The sequence below is a fragment of the Stegostoma tigrinum genome, chromosome 12 (genome assembly GCF_030684315.1).
Source record: "Stegostoma tigrinum isolate sSteTig4 chromosome 12, sSteTig4.hap1, whole genome shotgun sequence".
Classification (NCBI taxonomy): domain Eukaryota; kingdom Metazoa; phylum Chordata; class Chondrichthyes; order Orectolobiformes; family Stegostomatidae; genus Stegostoma; species Stegostoma tigrinum.
This window is the reverse complement of record NC_081365.1, coordinates 78,118,471-78,130,563: the sequence shown is the minus strand read 5'-3', so window position 1 is coordinate 78,130,563 and position 12,093 is coordinate 78,118,471. Positions and strand designations below refer to the sequence as shown.

The 12,093-nt window shown below is 55.8% G+C and overlaps 1 protein-coding gene across 3 annotated transcripts in view; it reads left to right on the top strand.

Annotated features, from left to right (window-relative positions):
* Nucleotides 1-988: 988 nt before the first annotated feature.
* The window catches only part of phldb2b (pleckstrin homology-like domain, family B, member 2b), a 158,261-nt gene continuing 147,156 nt past the window's right edge, over nucleotides 989-12,093 (top strand). For 2 of the 3 annotated variants that reach the window (XM_059650469.1, XM_059650467.1), the window contains exon 1: nucleotides 989-1,084. The gene's annotated coding sequence lies outside the window, so the exon portion shown is untranslated. The remainder of the gene's footprint in view (nucleotides 1,085-12,093) is intronic. The other variant, XM_059650468.1, reaches the window with a different exon arrangement.

Sequence of the window (12,093 nt, the reverse complement as noted above, 5' to 3'; positions counted from 1 at the left end):
GATTTAGTGATGTTCACACTGATTTGGTGAGTTCAGCCCGGTGTACAGGCTGATTTAGTGATGTTCACACTGATTTGGTGAGTTCAGCTCGGTGTAGAGGCTGATTTAGTGATGTTCACACTGATTTGGTGAGTTCAGCCCGGTGTAGAGGCTGATTTAGTGATGTTCACACTGATTTGGTGAGTTCAGCCCGGTGTAGAGGCTGATTTAGTGATGTTCACACTGATTTGGTGAGTTCAGCTCGGTGTAGAGGCTGATTTAGTGATGTTCACACTGATTTGGTGAGTTCAGCTCGGTGTAGAGGCTGATTTAGTTACGTTCACACTGATTTGGTGAGTTCAGCTCGGTGTAGAGGCTGATTTAGTGATGTTCACACTGATTTGGTGAGTTCAGCTCGGTGTAGAGGCTGATTTAGTGATGTTCACACTGATTTGGTGAGTTCAGCTCGGTGTAGAGGCTGATTTAGTGATGTTCACACTGATTTGGTGAGCTCAGCCCGGTGTAGAGGCTGATTTAGTGATGTTCACACTGATTTGGTGAGTTCAGCCCGGTGTAGAGGCTGATTTAGTGATGTTCACACTGATTTGGTGAGTTCAGCCCGGTGTACAGGCTGATTTAGTGATGTTCACACTGATTTGGTGAGTTCAGCTCGGTGTAGAGGCTGATTTAGTGATGTTCACACTGATTTGGTGAGTTCAGCCCGGTGTACAGGCTGATTTAGTGATGTTCACACTGATTTGGTGAGTTCAGCTCGGTGTAGAGGCTGATTTAGTGATGTTCACACTGATTTGGTGAGTTCAGCTCGGTGTAGAGGCTGATTTAGTGATGTTCACACTGATTTGGTGAGTTCAGCCCGGTGTAGAGGATGGTGTAGTGATTTACCCACTTGTTTCGGTAATTCTCACTGAGTGACAGTGGCAGGGGCCGAGCGTGCGCGCACTCTGCAGCCCTCCGTCCGCCCAGCCTCCGCCTTCCAGCGCTACGTGGCCGGAGACAGAGAGCGAGGCGGCGCTGCGGCTGCCGGGCTCCAGGCGCCGTTCCGACTTCTTCCCGGGGACACTGCTGAATCTGCTCTGCATTCCCTGTAAGTACAGTTTGCACTGAGAAGGCTGAATGGCCGCGAGTACTCACTGGCCGGGGGGGTGTGGGGGCGCAGCTCGTCCATTCACACAGAGGGAAATTCTGCATTCCAGTAGCGCCGTCCCCCTGTAGCGCGGAACGAAGGCATTTTGCTTTGGAAGTGCCTCGCTGTCCCAGTGTGGAGAACGTGGCACCTGGGTTGTGCACAGCAAGCTCCCACAAAGTGGGGGAATCTGGTTGGGGATGTAGAAGTACTTGGTGGGGCTGGTTTGAAGCCAGACAGACCCTGAGTGGGACTGGAATCCCATAGTCTTGTGAATGGCCTCAGCCGACACCTCCAGGGTCCGGGGCGGCGAGATCCTTTGGGGTTTGCTTTCAGTCAAGCATCTCTTCCCCCGCCCCCCCCTCTCTTCCCCCGCCCCCCCCTCTCTTCCCCCGCCCCCCCTCTCTTCCCCCGCCCCCCCCTCTCTTCCCCCGCCCCCCCTCTCCTCCCCCCTCTCCCCCCTCTCCTTCCCCCGCCCCCCCCTCTCCTTCCCCCGCCCCCCCCTCTCCTTCCCCCGCCCCCCCGCCCCCCCTCTCCTCCCCCCGCCCCCCCTCTCCTCCCCCCGCCCCCCTCTCCTCCCCCCGCCCCCCTCTCCTCCCCCCGCCCCCCTCTCCTCCCCCGCGCCCCCTCCCCTTCCCCCCCTCCCCCCTTCCCTTCCCCCCCTCCCCCCTTCCCCCCTCCCCTTCCCCCCCTTCCCCCCTCCCCTTCCCCCCCTCCCCCTCCCCCCCCTCCCCCCCTCCCCCCCCTCTCCCCCCTCCCCCCCCCTCCCCCCCCTCCCCCCCCTCCCCCCCCTCCCCCCCTCCCCTTCCCCCCTCCCCTTTCCCCCTCCCCTTCCCCCCCTCCCCTTCCCCCCCTCCCCTTTCCCCCTCCCCTTCCCCCCCTCCCCCCTTCCCTTCCCCCCCTCCCCCCTTCCCTTCCCCCCCTCCCCCCTTCCCTTCCCCCCCTCCCCCCTTCCCTTCCCCCCTCCCCCCCTTCCCTTCCCCCCTCCCCCCCTTCCCTTCCCCCCTCCCCCCCTTCCCTTCCCCCCTCCCCCCCTTCCCTTCCCCCCTCCCCCCCTTCCCTTCCCCCCTCCCCCTCTTCCCTTCCCCCCCTCCCCTCTTCCCTTCCCCCCCTCCCCTCCCCTCTTCCCTTCCCCCCTCCCCTCTTCCCTTCCCCCCCTCCCCTCCCCTCCCCTCTTCCCTTCCCCCCTCCCCTCTTCCCTTCCCCCCTCCCCTCTTCCCTTCCCCCCCTCCCCTCCCCTCCCCCCTTCCCCTCCCCTCCCCCCTTCCCCTCCCCCCTTCCCCTCCCCCCTTCCCCTCCCCCCTTCCCTTCCCCCTTCCCCTCCCCCTTCCCTTCCCCCCTCCCCCCTTCCCTTCCCCCCCTCCCCTCCTTCCCTTCCCCCCCTCCCCTCCCCCCCTTCCCTTCCCCCCCTCCCCCCCTTCCCTTCCCCCCCTCCCCCCCTTCCCTTCCCCCCCTCCCCCCTTCCCTTCCCCCCCTCCCCTCCCCCCTTCCCTTCCCCCCCTCCCCTCCCCCCTTCCCTTCCCCCCTCCCCTCCCCCCTTCCCTTCCCCCCTCCCCTCCCCCCTTCCCTTCCCCCCCCCCTCCCCTCTTCCCCTCCCCCCTTCCCCTCCCCCCTTCCCCTCCCCCCTTCCCCTCCCCCCTTCCCCTCCCCCCTTCCCTTCCCCCTTCCCTTCCCCCCTTCCCTTCCCCCCTCCCCCCTTCCCTTCCCCCCTTCCCTTCCCCCCTCCCCCCTTCCCTTCCCCCCTCCCCCCTTCCCTTCCCCCCTTCCCCCCTCCCCCCTTCCCTTCCCTTCCCCCCCTCCCCCCCTTCCCTTCCCCCCCTTCCCTTCCCCCCTTCCCCTCCCCCCCTCCCCTCCCCCCTTCCCCTCCCCCCCTCCCCTCCCCCCTCCCCTCCCCCCCTCCCCCTCCCCCCCCTCCCCCCCTCCCCCCCCTCCCCCCCCTCCCCTCCCCCCTTCCCCCCCCTCCCCCCCTCCCCTCCCTCCTCCCCCCCTCCCCCCCCCCTCCCCTCCCTCCTCCCCCCCTCCCCTCCCCTCCCCTCCCCCCTCTCCCCCTCCCCTCCCCCCCTCCCCCTCCTCCCCCCCCTCCCCCCCTCCCCTCCCCTCCCCTCCCCCCTCCCCTCCCCCCTCCCCCCTCCCCTCCCCCCTCCCCTCCCCCCTTCCTTTCCCCCCCTCCCCCCCTTCCTTTCCCCCCCTCCCCCCCTTCCTTTCCCCCCTCCCCCCCTTCCTTTCCCCCCCTTCCCTCCCCTTCCCTCCCCCCCTCCCCCCCTCCCCCCCTCCCCCCCCTCCCCCCTCCCCCCCTTCCCTCCTCCCCCCCCTTCCCTCCCCCCCCCCCTTCCCTCCCCCCCTTCCCTCCCCCCCTCCCCCCCTTCCCTCCCCTTCCCTCCCCCCCTCCCCCCCCTTCCCTCCCCCCCCTCCCTCCCCCCCCTCCCTCCCTCCCTCCCCCCCCTCCCTCCCTCCCTCCCCCCCTCCCCCCTTCCCTCCCCCCTCCCTCCCCCCCTCCCCCCTTCCCTCCCCCCTCCCTCCCCCCCTCCCCCCTCCCTCCCCCCCTCCCCCCCTCCCCCCCCTCCCCCCCTCCCTTCCCTCCCTCCCCCCCTCCCTTCCCCCCTCCCTTCCCTCCCTCCCCCCCTCCCCCTTCCCTCCCCCCCTCCCCCCCTTCCCTCCCCCCCTTCCCTCCCCCCCCTTCCCTCCCCCCTTCCCTCCCCCCTCCCTCCCCCCCTTCCCCCCCTCCCTCCCCCCCTTCCCCCCCTTCCCCCCCTCCCTCCCCCCCTTCCCCCCCTTCCCCCCCTCCCTCCCCCCCTTCCCCCCCTCCCTCCCCCCCTCCCTCCCCCCCTTCCCCCCCTCCCCCTTCCCCTTCCCCCCCTCCCCCTTCCCTCCCCCCTTCCCCCTCTTCCCCCCCCTCCCCCTTCCCTCCCCCCCCTTCCCCCCCACCCTCCCTTCCCTTCCCCCCCCACCCTCCCTTCCCTTCCCTCCCCCACCCTCCCTTCCCTTCCCTTCCCCACCCTCCCTTCCCTTCCCCCCCCACCCTCCCTACCCTTCCCCCCCCACCCTCCCTTCCCCCCCCACCCTCCCTTCCCTTCTCTTCCCCCACCCTCCCTTCCCTTCTCTTCCCTCCCCTCCCTTCTCTTCCCCCCCCTCCCTTCTCTTCCCCCCCCTTCTCTTCCCCCCCCTTCTCTTCCCCCCCTCCCTTCTATTCCCCCCCCCATTCCCCCCCCCACTTTCCCCTCCCCCCCCACTTTCCCCTCCCCCCATTTCCCCCTCCCCACCACCCCACCCCCCCACTCTTCCCCCACTCTTCCCCCCCACCCCCCCACCCCACCTCACCTCTTCCCCCCCCACCCCCCCACCCCACCTCACCTCTTCCCCCCCCACCCCTCTTTCCGCCCCCCCACCCCTCTTTCCGCCCCCCCACCCCTCTTTCCGCCCTCCACCCCTCTTCTCCCCCCCCTCCTCTTCCCCCCCTCCTCTTCCCCCCTTTCCCCACCCCACCCCACCCACAACCCCTTCCCCACTCCCTACCCCCCACTCCCTACCCCCACCCCCATCCCCTTCCCTACCCCTGCCCCTACCCCCCCGTCTCCAACCCTGCACCTTCCATTGCTCCCCCATCCCCTAACCCCCCCATCCCCACCTTCATCTCTAACTCCCTCCCTAACCTTTTCTCCACCCACCTGCCTCTTCTACCTCCTTCTCTACATTTTCCCCTATCCCCCAATTTCTTCCAGACCCAACAACTCCCCCAGCAAGTTTTCCCTGATATTCTTCGCCCCCCCCCCCACAAAGTCCTGACATTGCCCCTCACCCACCCCTGAATTCCCTTGAGTCCACCACTGTTTCCTCCTAACCTCCCAACCCTTGAAGATTTATTACCAAAAATTTATTTAGAAAGGGTTGTTGGAGCATTCATTCAATCACTCAAATTGAATTTAAATCAGGGAAGATACAGGGTTATTGGGACAGAATGGTTCAGTGGGCTTAGCTTGATGTTTGATTCAGGGCTGTGGGGAGAGAGTGGGATAAGTTTGGGGATTGATACAGGGCTGTGGTTATATTTGTTGATTATTGCTGTGATGAGGTCCCTGTTTTCTACTTCTGGTGCTGACTGAGTAAATTTGCAAATTCATTGCCGGACCTGTGTTTGGGCTAGGGTGAGGATAGGTTTGGGACTGAGTTGATGGCAGCTGCACTGAGGTAAGTGACAGAGTCTGGCTGTACCTGGGAACTGTTATTAGATGGAATACATGTTGTCTGAATATCTGTGACCATCTCCTCCTCAATGGATGAGTGTGCTTGTTGGAACCTGCACAGGAGATGCTGTCTGACTGGATGGAATGCAGCAATCTGACTTATTTACAGCAGGCAAAAGTTTTCCATCTGTTTGCGCAGACCCTCACAGACATAGATAAATGGGCTGGCGATAACATATCACAAATGGGTTTAGATCAAAGGGACTGAGCCATTGGCTGAGAATTGAAAGCAGCTTTCGCACAGCGGGCATAGCAATGTTGTTGTGGTGGGATTCCTGGATCAGAGGGGTTGGGCGGGACTCTGTAAAGGGCTGCCAGAGTCTTCTAAATCCCGATGACTGGGATCTTTCTGTGCGTTGGCCGACTGCAGGCGAGATGATGAGTGAATAGATTTGAGCCGTGTGCCTCTTGACACGAAAGAATGTAACTGATGGGCGTCCTTCCTCACCAAACCCCCACCCCCACAACCCCCTCCTTGAAAAACACTGTGTCTGGAGCTCAGTTTCACCTTGCTGTGTGGTATGATCTTTATCAGCTCCTGTTTAAATACCTCTGTGCGGGATTGTTGACTTTGACCAGTGTTTGGACTGAGACATTAAACAGAAGTCAGCGATTTGTGTACCCTTATGCAGGGATGCGCTCCAATCCAAACAAAAAGTGAACATTCACAGATCGCCTCATGTCCGTCCACCTTTCGGAGGCCTTTAGGTACAATGCAATCAACATTGATTCAGCAGTGCTTGAGACATAGCACTTCCTTCCTGGTGTTGATCTGATTAACTTAGTGGGAGAGGAGAGAACGCATTGTCAACTCTGTTTTTGTGGAGCTTTGTCTTGCCTGGCAAGCTGCCTGCAGGCCTGATACTAGACCTCAGTTCCGGCAGTGAATGGCATGAGGGAAGGAATTTGTGAGAAATAAACACAGAGAAATTCCTGGGGAACCACAGAAGGTCTGGCAGCAACTGTGGAGCGTGAAACAGAATTAACATTTCGACTCTTCTTCAGAGTAGGAAAATGATGAGTCCTTTTTTTTTCTAATGCTGTTGATGGAAGCAGGGGAGGAGTGAGTGAGTGGAACAGATGGTAAGGGTGCCCTGAGCCAAAGGCACTGGTAGTGTGAATGGGGTAAAGGAGGGATTGAGGTGCAAAATAGGTGTCAATGTTAGCTGTGCCAAGGAGAAATCAGGTCCACTTTGCTAAGGGCAAAGCCAACAAGAGGCAAACTATAGGGAATGTAAAATTAAAAATAAAAACAGAGTCCAGACATCGTGCTCTGAAGTCATTGAACTTGATATTCTGCACAGGAGGCTGTAAAGTGCCTAAATGGAAAATGAGATCTTGTTCCTCAAGCATGCATTGTGTTTCATTGGAACGTTGGAGCAGGCCCAGTACAGGAATGTTAGTGTGAGACCATGGTGTGTTATTGAAATGGTAAAACAACCAGGAGGCCAGGGCCATTCCTAAGGACAGAGGCACTCATTGTCTATCCCTAGTGGCCCAGAGGGCAGTTTAGAGTCAACCACATTACTGTAGGCCTGGAGTCACATGTAGGCCAGACCAGGTAACAATGGCAGTTTCATTCCCTAAAGAACATTCGTGAACCAGATGAGCTTTCCCTGACAACTGACATCATTAAACTCTCAATTTAAGATTTTTTTTATTGAATTTAAATTCTACTATCTGCCATAGTGGGATTTGAACCCAGGTCTCCAGAACATCAGAGATAATGGGAACTGCAGATGCTGGAGAATCCAAGATAACAAAGTGTGGAGCTGGATGAACACAGCAGGCCAAGCAGCATCTCGGGACCACAAAAGTTGACGTTTCGGGCCTAGACCCTTCACCGGAGAGGGAACTGGGGTCCAGAACCCTCTCCCCATCTCCCTCTCTGATGAAGGATCTAGGCGCGGAACGTCAGCTTTTGTGCTCCTGAGATGCTGCTTGGCCTGCTGTGTTCATCCAGCTCCACACTTTGTTATCCCCAGAACATTACCTGGGTCTCTGGATTAACAGGCCAGAGACAATACCCAGTAGCTTTATCGCCTCCCCAACTACATTTTCCTGTCTGCCACTCAACTCAAGCTCCCTTCTGGATCAGAAGTCTGCCTCACCCGAACCTGTATGTACTCAGTGAGCCAGCCTCTGGTGCTCAGGAAAGCGAATTTCTGAGACTAATGAGCCTCGGACAGAAGAAATTCCTCCTCATATCAGGCTTAAACAGGGGGAACTTTATGTTTGAACCTGTGCCCCTCAGTTTTAGAGTTCACCCCGAAAGGGGAAACATACTCCCAGCATCGACCCTGTCAAGACCCCTCAGAACTGTGTGAGTTTCTATATGATCAGCTTATTCTTTGATAGTGCAGTGAATACGTGCCTAGCCTTTCCTCTTTGGAGAAGCCCTTTGATCCCAGGAATCAGCTGAGGGAACCCTCCCTGATCCGCTTCCAATGTAAATATAACACTTCATTAAAAAATGGGGATTTGTAGACAGTATGCTTGTGTCAAACTCTATTTGTTCTCACTGGGAACAGTGACGTTAGTTGGAGTAGTACGAGGTGTTTGCCAGAGCTCAATTCATTGTAATTCCTGCTGCGATGATGAGACTGCCTCATTGCACTGTCCATCCCAAATTAAATTGAACGATCGCCCCTACCAAGTGGGTAAAAGCTGGTACGTTTACTACATTTAAAAGGCTTCTGGATGGATACATGAATAGGAAGGGTTTAGAGGCTTATGGGCTAATTACTGGCAAATGGGATTAGATTAAATTAGGGTATCTGGTCAGCTTGGATGGGTTGGACCGAAGGGTCTGTTTCTGTGCTGCATAGCTCTATGACTCTTCCCTGCCTCTCAATTGTTTTCTCCCAAACGTAATGGGGATTCTCTGTAGGACCTGAAAGCTCACAGTGACGTAAGTGACAATGGATCCTGATCTGGCGTCAGTTTTCAAACCCTGCACATCACCACGTGAACCTCACCCTGCCTCACTGCAGGAAGATGGGACAGTTCTGTCTTTTGGCTTCACAACACTGACACATTATATTGTATCAGAACACTGCTGTTTAATCTTCACATTAACAGTAGGTTGCAGTACTGTCTGCTCTTGAGCATGGAACGTTGTAGAGGAGAAAGTCAAAGTCATTTCATGGGTCTTTACAAAAGCTCGGGACAGTCAAGGTTCAGTGGTAACAATCTTCTCGACCACAATGGACTTAAACTTGTTCCTGACGGAGAGCCAGCACTGAGGGAGCGGCACGCTGTGTGTAATTCGGTTGCTGTATCCCTTAAGCCCTTCCTGTTCACATACCCATCTGGATACATTTTAAAAGTTGTAATTGTATCAGCCTCCACCACCACCACCTCTGGCAGCTCGTTCCATACATGCACCACCCTCTTCATGAAAGGGCTGCACCTCACGTCCCTCTTAAATCTTTCCCCCCTAACCTTGAACCTATGCCCTCTAGTTTTGGACTCACCTGCCCTGGAGAAAAAAGACCTCGACTATTCACCCCATCCATGTTCCTCATGATTTTATAAACCTCTACAAAGTCTCCCTTCAGTTTCTGACACTCCAGGGAAAATAGCTCCAGCCTATTCAGCCCCTCGCTGTAGCTCAAACCTTTACAACCAATTCTTATAAATCTTTTTTGAACCTATTCAAGTTTCACAACATCTTTCCTGTAGCAGGGTGACCAGAATTGAATGCAGTATTGCAAAAGTGGCCTCACCAATGTCCTGTACAACTGCAACATGACATCCAAGACCTCTCGCTCACCCAGAACTATCTCCCATCGGATTCTTCTCTCCTCTGATCCAGGCCGCATCATCTCTATGGGTGGCACATGCAGCACTCCATCCTGTTTTAACCCTTTCAGGCCAATATATGACGGAGGGCCATGCACACTTGCTTTGTTTAAGTCACTTAAGAGGCGGATGTGAGGAAATGTTGTGCGTTCTGTTACTTTCATATTACCTTTTTGTATTATTCCACAAGATCACTCCCACGGATCGCACCAACTGAACCAATCACAGTTCTGGTGATTAGACTTCTGAGGAAGGGTCACCAGACACAATATTAACTCTGATTTATTTTCTTCATGTCTGCTGCCAAACCTGCTGAGCTTTTCCAGCAACTTCTGCTTGTGTTCCTGATCACTGCGCAGTTATAGTTGTTGCTCTGTCAGTGTGACGAAAGCTGCCTTTGAAGTTCTAGGAGAGTACACAACCCAAAAACCTGGTTCTGATTTTGAAGGGATGTCAGTAATGAAGCTGGATATGACGCAGTCTTTCTGTCCTTCCAGTGCGGACTGGGGACAGGAATGGATCTGTCATCACGCTGTAACTTTGTGGTCAGTGCTGTATGAAACAGTATGTAGGGATTCTGGTCTCACCCCATTAAACTGACCTCATTCGTTCTGGTGCGTGATCTTAGAGTTTCATTGGACCATCCACCTCTTTATCGATGCTGAGCGTAGGCGATGGAGCAAACCAACAGCTCGACATGACTGTACTGAGACCAGACAGTGCCTGGAGTCCTCCATGATGATAAACGAGACCTGGGTACGCAGTGTGGAGTTAAAGCTTGGATGGATAGCAACAGTTCAGCAGCCAAGACGGATAGGTCTTTGAGAATTCTGGCAGGGCCTAGGCCCAAGACCAGGTGACCATCATCACAGTCTGCTCATCCCCCATGAGCCACTTCACCACCTCCTCCTTACGGGGGAAAACCCAACAACAGCGAGATTCTATATACCAGTCAATCCCCCTCAGGGCACCGTTCCCTTTGCTGTATTATTTTAAAATCCTTTGCCCTTGCCTCCTGCTTGTCCTCCACCCTGTCCCAGACTGTCCTTTTTTGTTCCCTTCACTCCCCCGCTGCCCTTTCACAGACTCAGCCCCTGCTACATTCTAATCTTTTCTCAGTTCTGATAAATGGTTGCTGGCCTGATCTCATGATTCTGTCTCCATAGACTCTGCTCGAGTCTTTCTACAATCCTTTGCTCTTATTCCAGATTCCTGGCTTCTGCAGGGTTTTGCCTTTACATAGAATCTGTACTGTGTGGAAGCAGACCATTCAGCTCATCGAATTCACACTGACCCTCCCAAGAGCATCCCACCCTCCCGCGGCTTTCCCACGGCTAATCCACCTAGCCTGCACAGTATGGACAATGTAGTAATACAATGGACAATCTAAACCTTTAGATTGTGGGAGGAAACCCACACAGACATGGGGAGAATGTGCAGACACCACATGGATGGTCACCCGAGGGCGGAATTGAACCTGGGTCCCTGGCGCTATGAGGCAGCAGTGCTAACCACTGAGCCACCGTGCTGCTCCTTCATATCACGTTAACCCAGAGTGAGGTACTCTGGCAGCGCTGGGATGACTGACTGAGTCACTGACTGACTGACAGCTCAGTCAAAGATGGAGCTACCAAAGCTCAATTTGAAAGAGAGAGAGGGAGAGAGAGATGGGTGGAGATGTTGAGAGAGGATATTCCAGAATTCAGGATGAAGGCAGCTGAGGAGACAATGGTGGGACTTGAAAATCAGGAATGTGCAAAAGGGCTGAACTCCAGACAAACAGCGCACTTTAGAGGGCCAGAGGAGATTGGAGCCCTGGAGGGATTGATTTGTCACTCTGTTGGTTGAATATCCCACCCAGTCTAATCCCACTCTCACCCTCGTTCCCCGCACACTGCAATATCCCACTCTCCCCCCTCACTCCCCACACACTGTAATATCCCACCCAGTCTAATCCCACTCTCACCCTCGCTCCCCACACACTGTAATATCCCACTCTCCCCCCTCACTCCCCACACACTGTAATATCCCACCCAGTCCAATCCCATTCTCCCCCCTCACTCCCCACACACTATAACATCCCACCCAGTCTAATCCCACTCTCCTTCTCACTTGCTCAACACAACAACAACCTGTACTTACATGGTGTCTTTAATGTAATTGAACATTCCAATGTGCTACACGGGAGCCTTAGCAACGTTTGACGATGTAGTTGACGTGGGGTTGGGGTATTAGGTTTGAACATAAAAGCTTGTTTAAAGAACATAGAACATAGAACAGTACAGCACAGAACAGGCCCTTCAGCCCACAATGTTGTGCCGACCATTGATTCTCATGTATGCACCCTCAAATTTCTGTGACCATATGCATGTCCAGCAGTCTCTTAAATGACCCCAATGACCTTGCTTCCACAACCGCTGCTGGCAACGCATTCCATGCTCTCACAACTCTCTGTGTAAAGAACCCGCCTCTGACATCCCCTTTATACTTCCCTCCAACCAGCTTAAAACTATGACCCCTCGTGCTAGCCATTTCTGCCCTGGGAAATAGTCTCTGGCTATCAACTCTATCTATGCCTCTCATTATCTTGTATACCTCAATTAGGTCCCCTCTCCTCCTCCTTTTCTCCAATGAAAAGAGTCCGAGCTTAGTCAACCTCTCTTCATAAGATAAGCCCTCCAGTCCAGGCAGCATCCTGGTAAACCTCCTCTGAACCCTCTCCAAAGCATCCACATCTTTCCTATAATAGGGCGACCAGAACTGGACGCAGTATTCCAAGTGCGGTCTAACCAAAGTTTTATAGAGCTGCAGCAAGATCTCACGACTCTTAAACTCAATCCCCCTGTTAATGAAAGCCAAAACACCATATGCTTTCTTAACAACCCTGTCCACTTGAGTGGCCATTTTAAGGGATCTATGTATCTG